At 42.8% G+C, this 23741-nt stretch overlaps 2 long non-coding RNA genes across 2 annotated transcripts; both read left to right on the top strand.

Annotated features, from left to right (window-relative positions):
• Window positions 1–17119: 17119 nt before the first annotated feature.
• LOC311014394 lies at window positions 17120–18872 on the top strand. The gene is made up of 3 exons (XR_014597261.1): window positions 17120–17184; window positions 18488–18611; window positions 18734–18872. It is a non-coding gene; the product is annotated as an uncharacterized lncRNA (long non-coding RNA).
• A 1860-nt stretch (window positions 18873–20732) lies between these two features.
• On the top strand, window positions 20733–21526 carry LOC311014393. The gene is made up of 3 exons (XR_014597260.1): window positions 20733–20806; window positions 20889–21037; window positions 21297–21526. It is a non-coding gene; the product is annotated as an uncharacterized lncRNA (long non-coding RNA).
• The last annotated feature ends 2215 nt before the right edge of the window (window positions 21527–23741 follow it).

Here is a 23741-nt window from a genome sequence, read left to right as displayed (position 1 = left end):
GGGGACTAACTGTGGATGTACCGGACCCGGACGCGGACACGGGATGAGCAGAGAAGATGACTCGAGGAGCAGCAAGGTGGCAGCGAGTGGAACGCAGCGGATCGGGGCAGGATGCGGCGGCACAACGAGCGAAGGAGAGGTTGCAAGAGTACGAGAGGAGACCTGATATTTTAATATATTACCGCTGTAAAAAGGTAACAAGGCTCCAATAACCTGGTTCAATTCATATTGGACTAATGAGGCAGTAAATAATAAAACATGACCCTTTGGTTGAGTTAATTAATACAAAAAGGCTTCTGATATTACAGTTGATATATAGTATTACCGACAGGACGAGGGTTACTATAAGGTTGGACTTGTCTAGACTCAGCTTGACACCGTAACAGGAACGGCTTCAAGGTCTAGGGATGGGCCCTCACAGGAGAGGATTTCCCATCCACCCACCAACAGGGACTTTGGGGAGAATAAGAATAATCCCCGCGTGGAAGTTCTGTTTAGTTCATAATGTTCTCAACTTAGTTCATGCACACGTTCATGTATCTTTTTTGCTGCCTGGGAAAGCACATAAACACAATAATTATAATAATATGTAATATGGTATGTAATGGTCTGAAGATACTGTCCTTAAATGTAAATGGTCTAAATACATCCAAAAAGATAGGAACAGTCATAACAAAATTGAAAAAAGAAAAACTACAAGGACTACATTTTTGCAGGAAACTCATCTGTCCCAGACAGATCATGAAACATTTAAAAAATTTGGATTTAGGAATTCATATTATAGTACCTATAAACAAGGGCGTAGGAGAGGGGTTATGACATTAATCCCAAATTCAACTATGTTTGTCTGTGAAAAGGAAATCAAAGATAAAGAGGGAAGATATGTGCTAGTGAAGGGAAAACTAGAAAATGAACTTGTTACGTTGATGAATGTTTATGCACCCCCAGAAAGCAGTAAACTGTTTTTTAAATCCCTGTTTAATGTTATTGCGACAGAAATGGAAGGTACTTTAATCTGTGGGGGGGATTTTAACGTAGTCATGAACCATAGCTTAGATACAACAAGTTTAAAAGGAAATAAAAAACAGATATCAAAATTTGTAAAGTTATCTTTAGAAGAAATGGGAGCCTCAATCCTCTTGAAAAGGATTTTACACATTATTCGGCAACACACAATGTTCATTCAAGAATAGATTATTTTTTTCTAAACATGGGGGACAGGCATAGAGTGATTGAGTGTAAGATTGGAGGTGCTGATATATCAGATCATAATGCATTATTTTTTTTAATAAATCTGAATGCCAGGAAAAGACAAACAATCTGGAGATTAAATGTAGGAATACTAAATAATAAAGGACTGGTGAAAGATTTGAAGGAAGACATTAAACAATATATGGAAGAAAAGACCCACACATTATATGGGACGCTCTGAAAGTGGTTGTTCGAGGAGAGATAATAGCTAGAACCGCACTATTTAAAAAAAATTAGAAGAGAAGCATATTCAAATCACTCAGTAACTTTGAGAGAATTAGAGCAACGATACCAGAAGACAAATGACCCAAAGATATATAAACAAATAAAGGACACCAAAATGAAGATAACTGAATTGCTATTAGATGAATATGGAAAGAAGAACACATATTTGAAGCAAAGTTATTATGAGATCGGCCCCAAAGCGACAAAACTCTTAGCAAAATGTATCCGAAATCAACAAGCAATTAATACCATACAAAAAATTAGGGATCCACATACCAATGAGCTAATACATGATCCAGAGGGGATAGAGAAGATATTTCAGGGGTTCTATAAAAAATTATATACACAGCCACCTGCTGCAAGTGAAAAGGAAGTGAGAAACTTTTTAGAACAATTAGATTTACCATCAATTGGTTCTAAACAAAATGAAAGACTAACAGCAGATATTACAAGAGAAGAGATTATTCAAGCGATAAATTCATTGAAAAACAATAAATCTCCAGGGAGTGATGGTTACCCTTCAGAATGGTACAAGATTTTTAAGGAAGAGTTGATACCATCACTCCAGGCCTCTTTTAACTGGACGCTTAAAGAAAAGAAAATACCACCAACGTGGGCAGAAGCAATTATTTCAGTCATTTTAAAACCAGGCAAAGATAAAGATAAATGTGAAAGTTACCCAGCCAGCATGTCCATGTGGGGCCCATAAGGTTTAAATTTGGGCTGCAGATAAGGGTCCCAAGTGGATTTGTCCGCAGTTTCCATGGTGGCCCCACCTGTGTTTGCCGATATGGGTTTCAAGTTGGTTCTGACTGGGTTTCAGGTGGGGCCCAAATTGGTGAGTTGCACAGGACCCATGTAGGCCCCATATCTGTGCCCACATGGGCATGAAGAGGGATCAGACTGGACCTTAAATGGGGCCCAACCGGGCAATTTATCTGAGACCCATTTAGGCCCCACCTGTGTGACCTTAATAGGGATCTGACTGGGCTTTAAGTGGGACCCAAATAGGCTACATAATGGGTTTCAAGTGGGTTTGTCCGCAGTTTCCATAGTGGCCCCACCTGTGTTTGCCCATATGGGCCTCAAGTTGGTTCTGACTGGGTTTCAGGTGGGGCCCAACTTGGTGAGTTGCACAGGACCCATGTAGGCCCCATATCTTTGCCCACATGGGCACGAAGAGGGATCAGACTGGACGTTAAATGGGGCCCAACCGGGCAATTTATCCGAGACCCTTTTAGGCCCCACCTGTGTGACCTTAATAGGGATCTGACTGGGCTTTAAGTGGGACCCAAATAGGCTACATTATGGGTTTCAAGTGGGTTTGTCCGCAGTTTCCATAGGGGCCCACCTGTGTTTGCCCATATGGGTTTCAAGTGGGTTCTGACTGGGTTTCAGGTGGGGCCCAACTTGCTGGGTTACAGAGCACCCATGTAGGCCCCATATGCGCACGAAGAGGGATCAGACTAGATCTTAAATAGGGCCCAACTGGGCAATGTACCTGGGACCCATTGAGGCTGCACCTGTGTGACTTTAAGAGGGATCTGGCTGGGCTTTAGATGGGACCCAAGAGGGAGACTTTTATGAGACCCATGTAAGCCCCACGTGTGTGTGCCCCCATATGGTCTTGAAGTGAGAACGCCTCCATTCTCCCCGTAACAAGTCATTTAACCAATACAATTACTCCCAAGCTGTTAAATAAATAATTTAAATATAATAAAGGTAAAAATCTTGCATTGTTCCTCTTTAGTTACAAAAAAAATGTGCCACAATTTAGCAACAAAAACCACAATATAAAGTTGTATTTCAATGAATGTTTAATAAAACTTGTTTTAAACATAAAACATTTGAGCTGCACTTCTTTTTTTTAAAAAAGAGAAAAGAATGGGGCAGAAAACATTGAGGTGACAGTCACCTTGACCTTTGACCTCCGAAATCGAACAAGTCAAGAATCCAACAAACTCAAGTCCACAACACCATAGCATAACCTGGGTGGTGCACATTTTTACCTACTGGGACTCTTCTTCTTGGCTCTTCTCCAACTTTTTTTGAAGATCTCTCTGAGCTCTTGCTGTTCTGTTTCCACCTCTGTCACGGGCTCCGATGAACCACTTGGAGAGGGCCCTTTCTGCATCCTTCTGTGTAATTCCTTGTGTCAATGCGTTCCTCTTGAGCGCTCCTAAAAATAAATCACAAGAGCCAACTTAATAACTCTAGCCTAATTTTTACATTATGAAACCATTGTGACAGACAGAAAAAACAGACAGAGTTGTAAAGGTTGTAACCACTGCAATGTTTTTTTTTTCTCGGAGGAGCACAGTCCAATGGATGCACAATTGTCTAATCTAAATCCCATTAGGCATTTGTGAGAAAAGCTATTATTAGTGTATTATTAGTGTTACAGCAATAAACAGGTAGGTTCACATCCTTCTATTATTTCAAGTGCTTCACACAAAAAGAACAGATCATTTCTTAGCCTTCCTGAACACAAAAACAGCTTCACATGGGGGGGATTTTACTTTGTTGGGGGGGGACTACAGGTCGTATATGTCCTATTACTTGAAATTACATTTTGTCGCTCTCCTTCAACTTAAAACAGTATTCTCTGAACTATACATTGCTGTTCTTGTCTCTTCCTCCTTCTCCTCTCTGAGTGGTCATCTTTTGGAGCTGCATCTGTGTCTTCAGTCTTTTTTTTTTGGTGGCTCCCTGTTCTCTCTAGTCTCCTCACTATATTCATTCCAGAGCCCAAATATCTTTATTATATTTTATGCTTCAGATATAAATGATGTTGCAACTACACAGCACATCTCGGAGGCGGCGTCTTTCCACATACAGGCTGCCTTTCTAACGGGGGTTTGTGCAAGATGCTACATCTCAACGTTTGGCTGCACTTTGTATAAAAAGAGTTTAACATTGGAAGACCTAACCGCTATCTGAGCACCGATCAGCTGAGCCATAGCACAGTGGATGTGGCGCTGCACAGCTGAAGCAGCCTGTGTGTGTTTTATAACATCGGCAAGAAAAAAAACATCTAACGTTATTCAGTAAACCATAAAAACAAAGACGTGTGTCATTAAAATCGGACTGTCTGATGCAGCGCTCCTGTGTGTACCAGTACTAACATTGGCTGGTTTGAAATGTGTGCGGGAATTTCCCGCCTATCATCATGTTATACTGTATATCAATATTGTTGTATACAGTATGTTGTTTACTATGGTTCATGATGAAACTGTGCAACAACCTGCCTGGTACAAAAGATTAAAATTAGTCTTTTGGCCAGTTGTGACATATTTACATTAATTAACACCATAACAAAAAAAAATAAAAAATAAAAAAAAGATGCTTGGGCCAGTTGAGAAATTGAACAATTATTAAATGTAGTTGACGGTTCATTTCAGAGCACTGTCTAAAATGTGAAATTATCAATCATGTGTCACGTGTGTCAGCCATGACAGGCAGGAACTTTTTAGTTATGCTGGCTGAAAATAATTCTGTAAAACTGTCATATTATTTTCATACAGTTGCAACCCTACAACTATTATTATACTAATAAAAAATGGTTAAAATATGCAAAATCATCCTTTATGAGCTGTGAAGGGAAACTATAAAATTCCACTGAGGACAGTAACAGGTTTAAGTACATTTACATTACCTTCTTGGTCGCTTCTTTGGAACATCAGTGTCTGTCTGGAGGTCAGATGTAACCTCAGCTCGCGCAAGTTTACGCCGAGCATCTCCATATGTATTTTAGAAAGACAAAAAAAAAGAAATATAGGTTAATCCAAATCTCATACAGCTTCACTTATCCCACACCCCAAAAATCTGTTTTTTACCTGCATTTCCAATAACACGTACACTGTATGTCCTCCATGACACATCTGGCTGGACTTGCTGCTTTACTGCCTTAGTAATATTAAGACTCAGGCCTGATGGCCAAAAACACTCTGTCTTGTCCTCATCAGTAAACCAGCACGATGGGATTATATCCACTAGAGCCTTCCCTTCTCCTGATTCTTCATCTCTGAACTCCACAATGCTGAAGAGGGACATGCTGCAAGGTTCATAAGGTTAATCACTCATCATGTAACTGTGGAAAAGCCACATACCCCTTTTGCATAGGAAGCAGTATGAGTTTTTTTGTTAAGTCAGTCACAGGCACACCATGAAGCTGGTCAGAGAGCTGTGTCACTGTTCTGATCCCCACACAAGATGAATCAATAGGGTAATTGTAAAAGCATCCCTGTCTCTCATAAAACTGACACACAGTGTACATAGCTCCTGATAACACCTCTACAATATTCCTCACAACAGCAACTCTGCCCTCAACATCAAAAAAAGTTGTTGCCTTGAGAGCATGAAATAATATTTCCCTCATGTCTATACTTTTTGTATTGTACACGAGCAGGGAACTCTTGGAGAGTTGGACCATACAGATGTGGTTGTTGAGGCTTATTCCTCATTTCCTTTCCACTGTCAAAGGGGATAGGTTTTTCACTTAAACGCCTTACAACTTGTTGAAGAGGATTTTGGGGCCTTTTTACCAGCCGCTTTAATGTGCCGAGATAATTTTCAAAAGGGAAACATGAAACACTGTCTAAGGCACCAAACTTTCTTGCATCATCAGCCAGATGTATAAGACTGTGGGTATTATACACAAGGTGCGCTGATCCATATATCCTCACAAAGTTTGTCACATAACATTTCAATAGTTTGTCTGCATAGTCACAGTATTCAGAACACAAGGCTGGGCTGAGAAGAATTCTCAATGCTACTGACAGTAGCATAAAGTTCTTATACAGTCGTGTAGGTAAGCGTCCTTGGAGAACAGCAGGGCCCGTATACAACAAAAATTGTCTGAATTCAGTGGCCTTCCACTGACCGTATTCCATAAGTGACCGTGGCTTTCGAGAAAAATTCCTTGGAAGATGTTCTCTGATTGATTTTAAATGGTTAGAGATAATGGTGATGGTGGTTGCAGAAATCCGACACCTTAGAGGTCCTTTGATCCACAGACTTACAAGTTTTCTAACATTTCCTAAGCAAACTAAATGCATGTAATCAAGTACAAGCTTGACACCATCCCTATGCCAAGCTCTTGTAGGGGTGAAACACCATGATGATGCTCTTCATCTGTCATATCTGTGAATTGTACATCTGTTCTAAGTGGTGCTTTCAAATCAGGAAACACCACCTTATTGTCCATGTGAATCCCATGCTCTGTACAGCGTTCACAGGAGTTGTAACCAGAATGACCCTTGGTACATTTCAAGAAGGCATGGGCAGGTGCGTCACAGATGAAGGCATCCGGCAGAGCAATATTGTAATGTTTTCCATTGTAATGCAACCCCTCATTTGTTATAACCTTCAGGTCCTGAATGAAATCGTTTAAGTAATCCTCAACAGAATTAGGCTTTGTTGGGCCTGCATACAGACCAATGATAATAACATTAGACCTTGGGAGTTCTTTGATCTTGGCCAAAATAGGCCATAACTCCATTTTGGAGCTTCTGAAGAGCGGTAATCCATCAATATTAACACGGAGAGTTAGAGTGTCTGTTGAAGGATCTGACTCATGTGACAGCTGTGAAATAATTGCATTTGACACTCCAAAATGATAGTAGCTACTATGTCCAATTTCTTTGACTTCACAGGTTGTTAAGGTTGACAAAAGAGTCCGTGGATCTCTGGGTAAATCCAGGCCAGACTGCACTAAAATATGCAATAGTTCTGACAATGCACTGTGTGAAATATTGTGATTTGGGGCCCAATCAGCCAATTTCCTTTTCAGATCATTACAAGGATTAGTTCCTTCAGTGCTACCATCCAAATGTAATTCTTCGCTGCGATCACTGTAGAACATCTCAGAATCTGATTCTTGGCCACTTTCAATGTAAACAGCCTCAGTCTGAGAGTCCAACTCTTCATTAGGAATCTGGCTGTTCATTTCCGTGACACACTCCAGATTTGAAGACACTTTGTTTTTGGCACGCAAGTCTTCCAACATCTCCAAGTGCTCTGCAACTTTGGCTTTAATGCGTCTTCGTTTGGTTCGAGAACTACCATAGCAATCCATTTTTCTGATCTGTAACAGACAAAGATTTTGACGCTTACACACATATATACCTGACTATTTGTCTACTGACTTGTTGGACAGATATTTGGGTTTCAAATTTGGGGTATGTTTAGTTACTTTGCAAAAAGCACAAGACTGGCACTATGATCCCAGGGACATAAGTTACGGGGGGGGGCTCGTGAAAACAAATCAAGACTGAGCAAGTATTCTGACTTGCAGGCTTCACTGTCTATGCAGAGAGGCATTTAGACTCTATTTTGCTCTGTTAATATACCTCCAGAGGTAGCACAGAGAAAGAAGGCAATAAATACTACATTGACAACACTCCACAACAAAAGAGTAACAAAGAACCCCTCAAAACATTTGCCTTAGTGTCATCAAAATATGTCCAAGTGTTCATTTACCTTTTTGGAACTGTTGGAACCTCTTGATACTTGCTGCTCAGGTCTCTACCCTGGTCCCATTAACTACGGTGGACTTTGCCTCCACTTGTCAGGGATCTACAGTGGATGCTGGCAACTCACCAACCTGTAAACACAGGTTAACGTTAATGAAATTATAAATAGCATTTGTTTTCTATATTCTACATTCTTGCTCTAATGATACCTATTCCTTTCTACATTATGCTAAGATGCGAAGACATTCCAACTGATTTTCAAAATTTTGCATTGTTATTTGCAAAGATAACAAAGAACCCCTCAAAACATTTGCCTTAGTGTCATTAAAATATGTCCAAGTGTTCATTTACCTTTTTGGAACTGTTGGAACCTCTTGATACTCTGGTTACTGGTGGTGCCCACAAAATATCAGATGCTCAGAGATCTGCAAAAACATACAATAAAAAGCAACATTGCATGCAATGGAAGAACCATACTAAAAAAATAAAACACACCAGAGAAGCATGTGTTTTATCGGCCAAAATAATACATTTCCTTTTACATACATACATACATACAACAGCACATATACAAGAGATAATAATGTACTGTTTTGAATATAAGTTTGATGGTCATAGCCAAATTTGAATCAACTTTATTTAAATACATTGGTTAGTGGTTAATAAATGCATTGAATTCAGAGTTGAATTGAAAATTAAAATCCAAACACAACTGGATAAGTCTTGGTCTCTAAATTATGCTGAATGTAGATGCCAACACTGTAATGGCAAAACTGTCACATGCTTCAAACCATTTTATTTTGTATACTGTGCAGCCATAAGTTAAATCACGGTTCAAATTACACAAACAATCAAATTCATAAAATGAATCAATAAAATTAAAAAAAAATCTTAAAATTAATGTGAATCACAGAGGCAGATTCACTATAGTCTCAGCTCGCGGGGTAGGGGGATAAATGACAAGCAACCAAGCCACAATGTTTACTTATTTACTGGCAATGCTTTCTGATTTAACATGACCCCCCCCCCAAAAAAAAAAAACCCTTACCTATAGCACTCTGATCGTAGCACTGTTGCTCTTGAACTACTAGTTTACTCAGATGAGGACCTTGTTCTACTTTTGGCTCTTACTTTATCGGCAATGATTCGTTGTGGTTTCCTTGTTTCCTTCTTTTGACAAATGTACTTATTGTAAGTCGCTTTGGACAAAAGCGTCTGCTAAATGACCTAAATGTAAATGTAAATGTAAATGTTTTGTAGGCTACGCCATGGTCAGAAAAAGTCAACATGAGGGGCAACATCGGCTAAATTGGCTTGTAAGCGTGTTTATTCCCTCCAAGGTTTTGTAAACTACATTCTGCACACATAAAACAAACTGGACATATCCACTCGTGTTGACAAATCATTAGTCTTACCTTAATTAACCAGCAACGGAGAAAAGGAGACGACGAGCAGTCTGAGCGCCAAACGGTTCAGCCAGGGAGCTGATTTTCAAACAGCATATCCATCCGCAGAGAACCCGCTTAACTCCTCCGTCTAATCTGTAAAATTTGAATATTTGGAACTCGTATGACCGTTTTGATTAAACTATAACTTGTCGGTATTAGGCATGAACTAATGAAATTTAACCATCACGAACTGAATTTGATGTAGAACTACTTGGTGAAGCGGACGGTTACAGTGGAGTGAAACCGCTGTGGCGGAAAGCACACGTTTTTGTTTTTACCTTTTCAAAATAAAATAACCCACCTCCTGGTTCCCCTCCCCACACACACACAATAATAATAATAATAATAATAATAATAATAATAATAATAATATTTAATTTGTGTGTCAAATGGACAAGGACTAATGCTATAGTTAGTATTTTAAAGTTAGTTTTTAATTTTTTCCATCCATCCATCCATCCATCCATCCATTTTCTTCCGCTTTATCCGGGACCGGGTCGCGGGGGCAGCTGCCTGAGCAGGGACGCCCAGACTTCCCTCTCCCCGGACACTTCCCCCAGCTCCTCCGGGAGGACCCCAAGGCGTTCCCAGGCCAGCCGGGTGACGTAGTCACTCCAGCGTGTCCTGGGTCTTCCTCGGGGTCTCCTCCCGGTGGGGCATGCCTGGAACACCTCCCGAGGGAGGCGTCCAGAAGGCATCCGATACAGATGCCCGAGCCACCTCAACTGGCTCCTCTCGATGTGGAGGAGCAGCGCCTCTACTCCGAGCTCCTCCCGTGTGACGGAGCTCCTCACCCTATCTCTAAGGGAGCGCCCCGCCACCCTGCGGAGGAAGCTCATTTCGGCCGCTTGTATCCGGGATCTTATTCTTTCGGTCACGACCCAAAGTTCATGACCATAGGTGAGGGTAGGAACGTAGATTGACCGGTAAATTGAGAGCTTCGCCTTTCGGCTCAGCTCTCTCTTTACCACGACGGACCGATACAACGACCGCATTACTGCAGCCGCTGCACCGATCCGCCTGTCAATCTCACGTTCCATCCTTCCCTCACTCGTGAACAAGACCCCAAGATACTTAAACTCCTCCACTTGAGGCAGGAACTCCCCCCCGACCTGGAGGGAGCAAGCCACCTTTTTCCGGTCGAGAACCATGGCCTCAGATTTGGAGGTGCTAATCCTCATCCCGGCTGCTTCACACTCGGCTGCAAACCGCCCCAGGGCATGCTGGAGGTCCTGGCTCGAAGGAGCCAACAGGACCACATCGTCTGCAAAAAGCAGGGATGAAATCCAGTGGCTCCCGAACCAGATCCCCTCCGGCCCACGGCTGCGCCTAGAAATCCTGTCCATAAAAATAATGAACAGGACCGGTGACAAAGGGCAGCCCTGCCGGAGTCCAACATGCACCTGAAACAGGTCTGACTTACTGCCGGCAATGCGAACCAAGCTCCTGCTCCGGTCATACAGGGACCGAACAGCCCTTAGCAGAGGGCCCCTGACCCCGTACTCCCGAAGTACCTCCCACAGAATGCCACGAGGAACACGGTCGAATGCCTTCTCCAAGTCCACAAAACACATGTGGACTGGTTGGGCAAACTCCCATGAACCCTCGAGCACCCTGCAGAGGGTATAGAGCTGGTCCAGTGTTCCACGGCCAGGACGAAAACCGCATTGTTCCTCCTGAATCTGAGGTTCGACTGTCGGCCGAATTTTCCTCTCCAGTACCCTGGAATAGACTTTCCCGGGGAGGCTGAGAAGTGTGATCCCCCGATAGTTGGAACACACCCTCCGGTCCCCCTTTTTGAATAGAGGGACCACCACCCCGGTCTGCCAGTCCAGAGGCACTGTCCCCGACTGCCACGCGATGTTGCAGAGACGTGTCAGCCACGACAGCCCCACAGCATCCAGAGACTTGAGGTACTCAGGGCGGATCTCATCCACCCCCGGTGCCTTGCCACCGGGGAGCTTCTTAAATACCTCGGTGACTTCAGCCCGGGTAATGGGTGGATGAACCTCCGAGTCTCCAGCCTCTGCTTCCTCAATGGAAGACGTGTCAGTGGGGTTGAGGAGATCCTCGAAGTATTCCTTCCACCGCCCGACGATATCCCCAGTCGAAGTCAGCAGCTCCCCACCTCCACCGTAAACAGTGTTGGTGGAGGGCTGCTTCCCCTTCCTGAGGCGCCGGAGGGTTTGCCAGAATTTCCTCGAGGCCGACCGATAGTCCTCCTCCATGGCCTCCCCGAACTCTTCCCAGACCCGAACCTTTGCTTCAGCGACTACCCGCGCTGCAGCACGCTTGGCCTGCCGGTACCCGTCAGCTGCCTCGGGAGTCCCCCGAGCCAACCAGGTTCGGTAGGACTCCTTCTTCAGCTTGACAGCATCCCTTACTTCCGGTGTCCACCACCGGGTTCGGGGATTGCCACCACGACAGGCACCGGAGACCTTACGGCCACAGCTTCGAACAGCCGCGTCCACAATGGAAGCAGAGAACAAGGTCCATTCGGACTCAATGTCCCCAGCCTCCCTCGGGATCTGGTCAAAGCTCTCCCGGAGGTGGGAGTTGAAGACCTCCCTGACAGGGGGTTCCACCAGATGTTCCCAGCAGACCCTCACAACACGTTTAGGTCTGCCAAGTCTGTCCAGCTTCCTCCCCTGCCAGCTGATCCAACTCACCACCAGGTGGTGATCAGTTGACAGCTCAGCCCCTCTCTTCACCCGAGTGTCCAAGACATACGGCCGGAGGTCAGATGACACAACCATAAAGTCGATCATTGACCTCCGGCCTAGGGTGTCCTGGTGCCACGTGCACTGATGGACACCCTTATGCTTGAACATGGTGTTCGTTATGGACAAACTGTGACTAGCACAGAAGTCCAATAACAGAACCCCCCTCGGGTTCTGATCGGGGAGGCCGTTCCTCCCAATCACGCCCCTCCAGGTAACACTGTCATTGCCCACGTGAGCGTTGAAGTCCCCCAGTAAAACAATGGAGTCCCCGGTTGGAGCACTCTCAAGTACCCCTCCCAAGGACTCCAAGAAGGCCGGGTACTCTGCACTGCCGTTTGGCCCGTAGGCCGAAACAACAGTGAGAGACCTATCCCCGACCCGAAGGCGCAGGGAGACGACCCTCTCGTTCACTGGGGAAAACTCCAACACATGGCGGCTGAGCTGGGGGGCTATAAGCAAGCCCACACCAGCTCAGCGCCTTTCACCGCGGGCAACTCCAGAGTAGAAGAGAGTCCAGCCTCTCTCAAGGAGTTGGGTTCCAGAGCCCAGACTGTGCGTGGAGGTGAGCCCAACTACCTGTAGCCGGTAGCGCTCTACCTCCCGCACTAGCTCAGGCTCTTTCCCCCCCAGTGAGGTGACATTCCATGTCCCCATGGCTAGAGTCACCGTCCGGGGATTGGGTCGCCGGGGCACCTGCCCAGGACAGCCACCCAAATCCCACCACACCGGCCCCTTATGGACCCTCCTGCGGGTGGTGGGCCTACAGGAGGGCGGGCCCACGTCGCTCCTTTGGGCTGCGCCCGGCCGGGTCCCGTGGGCACAGACCCGGCCACCAGACGCTCGCCTGCGAACCCCAACCCCGGGCCTGGCTCCAGGGTGGGGCCCCGGTGACGCCAATCCGGGCATCGTACACTTCCTTTTATGGTTTTTCTTCATAAGGGGTTTCTGAAAAAATGTTTCCAATTTTTATTTTCACTTCACTTTAGCTGCTACAAGTGATTTTCACTGGGTGATAACAGGTGTTATGTTTTCTATTAATTTAATTTAATAATTGAAATACACTGAAATAATTAAGGGCAAAATTCTCATAAACCCCACACTCATCAAGGGTGGTAATGTTTAATATATATATACATACACATATACACACACAATTATATATATATATATATATATATATATATATACATACAGACCAAAAGTGTGGACACACCTTCTCATTCAATGAGGTTCCTTTCTTTTCAATGACTATTGACATTGTAGATTCACACTGAAGGCATCAAAACTATGAATTAACACATGTGGAAATATGTACTTAAAAAAAAAGTGTAAAACAACTAAAAATACGCCTTATATTCTAGTTTCTTCAAAGTAGCCACCTTTTGCTCTGATTACTGCTTTGCACACACTCTGCATTCTCTTGATGAGCTTCAAGAGGTAGTCACCTGAAATGGTCTTCCAACAGTCTTACTTTATGGGTCCCATTTAGTCAGCCTATATGGGCTCCCCATGTGGCACCCATGTAACTAAAACCAAATGGGTCCCACATAGTGTTTCCCGGTCCCATACCATGCCCACTTAGCCCACTTATTTTCCATGTAGGGCCCATGTCCATGTTACCCAGCTCCAGCCCAGACTCACTTAGCCCATATATATTTCCTATAGGGCCAATGTAGTCAGCCCACATGGGCTCCCCATGTGGCACCCATGTAACTAAAATCAAATGGGTCCCACATAGTGTTTCCCGGTCCCATACCATGCCCACTTAGCCCACTTATATTCTCTATAGGGCCCATGTCCATGTAACCCAGCTCCAGCCCAGACTCACCTGGCCCACATACTTTATGGGGCCCATTTAGCCAGCCCACATGGGCTCCCCATGTGGGGCCCATGTTTCTGAAAAAATATGGGGCCCTTTAAATTTGCCCTGTTTATGCCCATGCCCACTTAGCCCACTTACATCCCTTATGGGGCTCATACAGCCAGCCCACATGGGCTTCACATGTGGGGCCTATGTAAATGAAACCGCATGGGACCTGCAAAATTTGCCCAGTTCAAGCCCATGCCCACTCAGTACCCACATAGCCCGTATTTAACCCTTATGGGCCCCACATGGACATGCTGGCTGGGTATAGACCGATCTCAATACTAAATATAGATTACAAAATATATACATCCATCATTTCTAAAAGAATAAATACATTTATAGCAGAATTAATAGATGAGGACCAAACAGGGTTCATATCAGGTCGCCAAACACAAGACAGTATTCGAAGAACCTTGCAAATAATTGACCAATCACAAAAAAAGAAGCAAAGTACTGTACTGGTTAGTATCGATGCGGAAAAAGCATTTGACTGCGTTAATTGGAAATTTCTCTATCAAGTACTAGAATGATTTGGTTTCAATAAAGAATCTGTACAACTGATCAAAACACTATATCAAGAACCTTCGGCTAGAATAAAAATCAATGGAAATTTGAACGACAAAATATTGTTAGAAAGATCGACCAGACAAGGATGTTGTTTGTCGCCGATTCTTTTCGCGATCTTTAAAGAACCTTTGGCTCAAGCAGTCCGACAAAATAAGGAAATTAAAGGTGTCACAATTAAGGATGTGGAACATAAAATTGGGCTTTTTGCCGATGACATAATAGCTTTCCATGAGCAACCAAACACAACGCTCCCTAATCTGATGAAGTAACTAGACCTGTATGGACATCTGTCAGGATTTAAAATCAATGTAACTAAAACTCAGATTTTAACACTCAACTATAATCCATCGAGAGAGATCCAGGAATCATACAAATTGAATTGGAACTTAAAAACAATCAAATATTTAGGTGTTGTGATCACTAAAAATCTCTCTATATGGTGCAAATTATTAAAATTTAAAACAAGAAATACAGAAAGATATAACGAGAAGGTCTACCTTACCACTGGACTTAAGTTCAAGAATTGATATTGTTAAAATGAATATACTACCCATATTTTTATATGTTTTCCAATCTCTGCCAATAGATGTCACCCGGGACCAATTCATAAGTTGGGATAGAATGATCTCCAGATTTGTTTGGGGGGGGGGGCAAAAAACCTAGAGTCAGATATAAAGCTCTCCAGCTCCCCAAAGAAAGAGGTGGTATGGGTCTTCCGAAACTGATAGAGTATTTCTATGCTGCTCAACTGAGACCTGTATATTGCTGGTGTAAACCAGAATATAGAGCAAAATGGAAACATATAGAAAAAGAAGTAAACCAAACTCCAATTCAAAATATGCTTGGTGATAGCCAGTTGTATAAGGAACTCAAAATTAATATGGATCCAATTACAATACTCACATTAGATCTGTGGTTTAAAATACTGAAAATGTACAAAATTCAGAATGATGCAAAAATATTAAAATGGGTAGCTTATGACAGCAATTTTGATCCAGCAAAATATGATCAAAGATTTAAACAATGGGCAGGAAAATGAATAACTGCTTGGTGTGTGTTGGAAAACAAAGGGGAGCTGGTGAGTTTTGAAAATCTCAGAGGAAGATGTGAGTTGGATACACACAAAATCTTTAGATACTTTCCAATAAGGAACTACTATAAAAAGGAGATCAAATCAGATTCTTCCAGGGAAATGAATGATGTCATCCGAATCATAGTTAAAGCATATCAGGAAAGTGACATACGAATAATCTCAACATTATATCATGGATTGAATACAACAACAAAACAAACATTCAACTAAATATATTAAGGTGAAATGGGAGGAAGAACTTAATGTAGAAATTTCAGATGAGGAGTGGCATAAAATGTGCAAGATACATCATTCATCCACTAACTCACGAATTTGGAGAGAGTTTGCATGGAAGAATCTGGTTCGTTTTTTTATTACACCGAAAATGAAGAGTAAGCAACTACACAACCGTCAGAAATGTTGGCGAGGCTGTGGATCGTTTAATGTGGACCACTCTCACATTTTTTGGAAATATCAAAAAATAATAGTATTTTGGGAAATGATATGTGAGGAGCTACAGCCAATATTAGGACATGGAGTGCCTAAGACTTGTTTAGTGCTTTATTTGTGCAAATTCTCAGAAGAGACTGATACCACTCGAGATGGATACTTGACCAAAATAACTAACTGGTGGCAGGCAAGAAAGCCATCACTAGGAACTGGGGAAAGGAAACACCACCAACAAAAGAACAATGGATAACAATCGTGGAAGAAATCTTCTTAATGGAAAAATTGACTCACATACTGAGGCTACAGGAAGCACAACTGGACAAAAAATGGGAAAAATGGACTCTATATAAGACTCTGAATGATGATACTGGACTGGAATAATAATTGATGGATATACCAATCTGTAAGACTGTAAGAATGATATGCTCTCTCCAGGCATCTCTTTGTTTTGTTTGTTTGTATGTGTTTTTGCAATAAATTGACAATAAAGATTTAAAGGGGACATATTATGCAAAACTGACTTTTTCCTTGCTTTAGTTTGTATATTTGCGTATCCGGGGTGTCTCCCGACCCCTTTAACATGAGTTTTGACAACTAAGTCAATATTTAGTAACTGGCAGAGTCAGGAATTTAGTCTCTAAACGAGCCGTTTGGATTTTTACCGTATTGTGACGTCACAATCCGGTCTTTTGCATATTCTTGCATAGTCATTGCATATTCATGGCATATCCCCGCCCACATTACGCCGGCTACCTGAACAAGGATCCGCCATTTTTTCTTACTCGCTTCACTTGTACTCGACAGCCTAACCGCCACCATGTACAAGCCGAAAGCCAAGCACTGCTGCTCTGTCATCGGATGCACGGGTCCTCATATGTCGCTACATCGCCTCCCAAACAAAGAGGATTTAAAAGCGAAGTGGCTAAATTTTGTTTACCAGGGAAACGTCCCAGCGTCATTGAGCAAAAATGTCCTGGTCTGTGCGAATCACTTCACATCGGACTGTTTCTCCAACCACGGACAGTATACCGCTGGATTGTCAACAAGACTGCTCCTAAAAGATGGATCCATACCCACTGTCCGTGCCGACGCCACCGATGTTGCAACTGTAAGTATTTACAAAAACAGTATAGTTTGTGTTACTTTGGTCATTTAGCACATGAGCTAATGCTAACCGTCGTGTTAGCCGAATGAGGCTGAGCTAACATTACATGTGAAGTGTTCAACGTTGTGCTTACTGGCAGTCGGATTCACTATAGTGTTAATGTTACCAAACGTTAATTTGTCATATCAGCACTCTTTTAAAACATGACGGTGATTTGAGAAAATGAATTAGGACATTGAGATTGTATCGCTTCGAACCGGCCTTGAACCCCTGCTCGGCCATGAACATGGCGAGGAGACGGGTGAAATGTCTCTGTTGTTCGCGGACGGTGAGCTATTGTTCCGCTGTGAACACGCAGGGAAGATTGTTTTAATTGGTCTTAGTAATTCGCGGACGGTGAGCTACTGTTTCGCCGTGAACACGCAGAGGACACGGTATAAAATGGTCTTTTATTCCCGACAAGCTAGCTATGTTCATTACTTAGCATGTTGTGCTAAATGGCTGTGTGTTTGTTTACATGCAACTACAGCTGTAGCGTTGTCAGGAGTTCACGGACGGTGAGCTACTGTTCCGCCGTGAACACGGAGAGGACACGGTATAAAATGGTCTTTTATTCCCGACCAGTTAGCTATGTTCATTACTTAGCATGTTGTGCTAAATGGCTGTGTGTTTGTTTACATGCAACTACAGCTGTAGCGTTGTCAGGAGTTCACGGACGGTGAGCTACTGTTCCGCCGTGAACACGGAGAGGACACGGTATAAAATGGTCTTTTATTCCCGACCAGTTAGCTATGTTCATTACTTAGCATGTTGTGCTAAATGGCTGTGTGTTTGTTTACATGCAACTACAGCTGTAGCGTTGTCAGGAGTTCACGGACGGTGAGCTACTGTTCCGCCGTGAACACGGAGAGGACACGGTATAAAATGGTCTTTTATTCCCGACCAGTTAGCTATGTTCATTACTTAGCATGTTGTGCTAAAGGACTGTGTTGGCAGTCGAAATAGTTCCTGTGCGTTTGTATACATGTAACTACAGCTCTAGCGTAACCTATTGGCATGAGAGACCAGACATGAGAGCACCAAAGCGTTATCTGCAATAAAGCAGTCACTACTTTGTTTTGTTTCCGGAGACAGGGGCTACCTGCTAGATATCTGCTGTGCTACTATCAGTTATATGCAGGCATGGACACAGAAAAGTTTGCTTCACAAATGTCTATTGCTAATCATCATTTCTGTCTACATATTTTTATTTTTCATGTAACATGAGAAAGCAGACACATAACCTATTGCTTCTTTTTGTGTTTAGACAAGTACAACTGTACAGCAGCCTGTGGTGCATCATGTTGCCTGCCAGACAGACCAACCAGTGACATGCAACGTTGGCACACAGCTTTCCATGAGAACTCTCCAGCCTCACTTCAGAAGCACAGGTTTGTTGCCCAAAAGCATATCATGTCATGTTAGTCACTATGTTTCTATATAGTGTAATTTTAGTTTTACTCTGTTATGAATATGGAGTGGCTAATGAAAAATATATTTTCATCTATCAAAGGCACACAGAAATCAGTGTCCTGTGCTGATGTTGGTGTTGGCACCTCAACCATTGCCTTCTCAACTCGTCAACCATTTTTAACATCAACCCCAATAAAAAGACCAAGTAAAAGGGCTCGCTTGGAACTGGAGGAGGAGGAAGAGGCGAATCCATTGGAGGGTAGTTCATCCATGGAAATTCCCGACCCCAAGGATTCTACATTTGATCCAGAGGACTCTGTCACAGTTATGTCAGAGTCAGCAGATGTGACGTGAGTTAATAACCTCAGAATTCCTTTTATTCCCTACATGTTTTTACATAATTTGTCTCAAGCTGTGTGGGAGTTACTAATTTCTCTTTTGATTATTTTGTTTTTCTACTAGACTGGAGCCTTCCTGCCCTGTTCATAAGACACCAACGTATATTGTCTATGAAAAGTGTCTGATGGAGCTGTTTGAGGTGTGCCCTGTCTGTCAGCGTGTGTCAGACGTGCAGACAAGAAGGGTCGGCACATTCATCTCTGTAGAACAAACATGCCCACATTGTCAGTTCTTCAGAAAATGGAACAGCCAGCCAATTCTGGGAAGCACACCTGCAGGAAACCTCCAGCTCTCAGCTGCAATATACACCACAGGTGCATCTTTCTTCAAACTTGAAAAGGTAATAGATTTAGTCATCACTATGTAAATGTATTATTTTTGCATATCATATTGCTAAATGTTGTATAGAGCAGTACTTATGACACATCTTGTCTGTCTGTCCTCAGATCTTCCGGGCAATGCAGCTGAAGATGTTTCAGTATGACACATTTAGGCGTCATGCACGGACGTTCATAGAGCCTGCAATCATACACACGTGGAAGACTGTGCAGAACGGGATGATGGAGCAGCTTAGTCAACAGGAGAGTGTTATCCTGGGTGGCGACCTAAGGGCTGACTCACCAGGTATACAAGACTCTCTGATAAATTTTACTCTAATGTTTTTGTTTAGAGAAGTGTTTACGATGAAGTACAACAAATTGATAGGTAAGATTACATTTCTGTGATATTCTACATTTATTTTTGAAGGCCACTCTGCCAAGTTTGGCAGTTACTCAATGATGGACCTGAGGAGCAACACTATTGTCGACATACAGCTGGTTCAGGTGAGTGAAATGGTGTGATCTTTATTCAAGATAACTAATCTGTGTTTAATGACTGCTTTTAAGAATCATATATTTAATAGACTTTTGTCCTGTTTTTCTGATCAGAGCAACGAAGTCGGGGGAAGCTACCACATGGAAAAAGAAGGTCTGAAGAGGAGCCTTGCTCTCCTGGAGGCATGTGGTGTTACATTGGACAGCATTGTCACAGACCGTCACCCTCAGATCCAGAAGTTCCTGAGGGAGGCCAATGTGACACAGTACTACGATGTCTGGCACATGGAAAAAGGTAGGGGTACAATCAAGATAAAATGCCCTTGCTCACAGGTCCACACATTATATTATCCTATTATCATAATCACTAATATGTTACATGGGTTAGAGTTATTTTGTAATCAACTTATACTGTTTATCTGAATGTGACAAATATTGTTTTATTAGGACTGTCCAAGAAACTGGTCAAGATAGCCCAGAACAAAGAATGCGAAAAGCTGAAGAAGTGGCTTCGAAGCATAAAGAACCATGTGTACTGGACAGCAGCCTCCTCTACTTCAGGGCCAGAGAGAGTGGCTAAGTGGACCTCCATTCTCAACCATGTCCAAGACATCCACACACATCCAGATCCTGCTTTCCCCCAGTGCTTGCATCCACAGCGCACCTCAAGGGACAAGAGCAAATGGTTGAAAGCAGGTAGATAAAAACAAAATTGGGAATAAAATGTTTTTTTTTAATATCTAAAAGATGTTTAACAGTTTGAATTCATGTGATTTCTTTTTTCCAGGGACACCAGCTTTCTGCAGGTTAGAAAAGGCACTGATTAACAAGAGAATCCTGAGAGATGTTGAAAAGCTCAGCCCTCACTATCAGACCTCATCGCTAGAGGCATTCCACAGTGTCATTTTGCGGTTTGCACCGAAGAATGTTGTCTTCCCATACCTTGGAATGTTATGCAGGTAATAAAACTACCAGTATCTGTTTATTTCATAATAATTTAGTTTGTTTGCTATCTTTCTAACTACTATTTTTCCACCCAAGACTCTACCTGGCTGCCCTGCATTATAATGAAAATGCTGGCCGACCTCAGGCAACATCGACAAGAGGAGAGCTGCTCTACAGAGTCAACTTCCCAAAGTCAAAACGCGGAGAATGCACTGCAAAGCCTGTGAAAGCAGAGCCAACATTCCGTAAGTTTTACAGTCTTTTATTTAAACTCCACAAATAAAAAGTAAACATGAACATACAGGCATATCACAGAATGTTGAAAATAAACACAAACAAATAAAATCTGAATTCTTTTTACATGGTTTTCAAAAGAAATAATAAATAAGGAGAATGTATAAATATGAAGTAATTAGGTGAAATAACAAGATAAACTTTACACAAGGCTTTTTGGTTCTAGTGCAACTTTCCTGTAAACATACATCTTTGTTTATTGCACTACAGATTACGTTGATGCACTGTTGGACCTCATCTTTGATAAGGTTTTCCAGGACCCTGCCCCATATGTGAACGAGGTGCTGAAGCTTAAAATCCCTGAAGACCTCTCGGCTCAGTTTGACCGACCTGACAAGCTGACCGTTATAGCAGGTTATGTGTCGAGGTTCAACCAAGGACAGGTCTGAACCCAACATACTGTCCTTCTGCATCAGGGAACTCTGCACGAATCCTCAGCACCACGCAGGCGGCCAGCACAACTCTCACTCCCCGGCCCAGAAAGCCCCAGCACCAGCTTACAAAGCTTCTGTAGGCTAGGTATCTATATTGGCTGGACACAATGTAATATAAAGTCAGCACTGAATGTTCACGTCCATGGCAATAAGATACTTTCATTGTTATTATTTTTATATTGATATTGAAGTACAAAGTTCAACTGTTCCACTTCAGTAATTTATCTTCCTATTGTTTTTATTATTTCATATGTCTACACATGTTTACAAATGTACAATAAACAATCTTTACTTACTGTTCTGTGTGTTTTCATTGTTTGATATGTAATTTTCATGTTAACTAGATGGATAGATAGATAGCTAATTAGATATACATTTGTTGATCACAAGCTGGGATCTCAGTAAAAAATAATAAGGATAAACTATAACCATAAACTATAAGCAATGTAAGATAGAGGAAGCACCTACGTACTTTTGAGCATAACATTTTTGCGATAAATTAATAGTATTTATGTGACTGAAAGCTTACTGCACAATTCCCCTGAGACGTAAAGGTCCATAGTCTGCCCGATAAATGTTTAGTGCATTCTGCAGTGAAAATACATTCAGGCAGACAGGTTCGAGGCCAGGATGGTCCACCATGCATGTTGGTGGCTCAGGAAGCTGCTGTAGTCTTCGTGTAACCTATAAATTATGAAAGATAAGTGAGTGACAATGGATGATAGAAAAGAGAGACTGCAAAATTACAACCATGTTTGCACAGTGTTCACACTTACTTGTGATATTTCCATACAGCATATATTCTCAGGTTCTGTAGGCATTTGTTCACAATTGCCACAGGAACACCTATTTTTTAGCAGAATTGTATTATTGATTGGAAACTACGATAGCTAAGCAATCACGTCGTGTTGTTTCTTTTGTAATATTTATTTAAAGTTTATAAACCGGTATATTTCGAGGTAACAAACTTAACTACTAACCACTGAGAAACATCCATGTTCAATCTTGGCTGCTGACTTACTTCTGGAGCCTCTTCTTGTTCTGGGTCGGACTCCGGCTCGAACAGGTAAGGTTGCACCGCAGTTTGTTGACCGGCAGCCATTTCTCCCCCGAATCAACCGTTGTTATGGTTACAAAATGGCGTCCTCACGTCTTACGCCCGGCAGGAAGAGGTGGGCGGTGCCAAGACCGTTTGGGCGGCGCACGCAGTAGCTCATTAGCATTTAAAGGGAAAGTCACTGAATCCGGCCGCTGAAAGCAGGGCTGTGAAACTGGTATGTTGAGAACCCTGCTGTGCTCAATCCTTGGGTTTTTTCGACCAAAGCATGTTACTATCATTCCATTTAGACATCAAAGACCCATGTCAACAAGCAGAAATGAGCATAATATGTCTCCTTTAAGTGAAAAAAAAAATAAAATAAAAAAATAAAACAAACCCTTTTAACATCCCCACTCCTCGCACCCTCATTCATGTAACACACACACACACACACACACGCTACACCATACCCCCCTCCCCCCCCCCCACAAGATAAAATGGAATATGACTGAGCACTGATAGACCAAGTGAGGAAACACCATCCTAAGGGAGCCCGCCCCCCCGAGAGCAGGGGGGGCGGCCGCTACGGAGACCACCCCGACCCAGACAGATAGGGACCCATACCACGGCCATAAAGCCCTGGGGCAGGGCTCCCCAACTATCCAGGCCAGGACAACCCCCAGGACGGCACCCCCGCAGGCAGGCCAGACAGACCTCCCGGAGTGGAGGGCCCCCATGAGGAGAACAATGGAGCTGAAAACTAAGAGACAATAAATAAAATAGATAATACAAGAAATGAAAAACCTCCTAAAACAACATAAATGAATGTTAATATGAACTAGAAAATTCCCCCGCCGGGAAATTTTGAAAGGGCCACGGGGGCTACTGCCTTTCAAACGAGACGGAGTTGTTTTAGAGGCAAATACAGAGACTGCTTGCTGACTGAGCTGTCAGAGTAGTCCGTTTTGAGTATTGTGATGTACTTCAAAAACTGTCCACCAATCAGAGCACACCACTCGTGTCTCCATTTTAAAGTTTAAATGGAGTTTCTAGGTGAAAGTATGACTGAGCAGAAGATGTTTGACTAAAAAAACTACATTTCCCACCGACTGCTCCTTCCTGTCCACCAATCAGAGCCCACCACTCGTATCTCCATTTTAAAGTTTAAATGGAGTTTCTAAG

This window comes from Eutrigla gurnardus (assembly GCF_963514095.1).
Source record: "Eutrigla gurnardus genome assembly, chromosome: 6".
In the NCBI taxonomy this organism is placed as follows: domain Eukaryota; kingdom Metazoa; phylum Chordata; class Actinopteri; order Perciformes; family Triglidae; genus Eutrigla; species Eutrigla gurnardus.
This window is presented reverse-complemented; position numbering and strand designations above follow the sequence as displayed.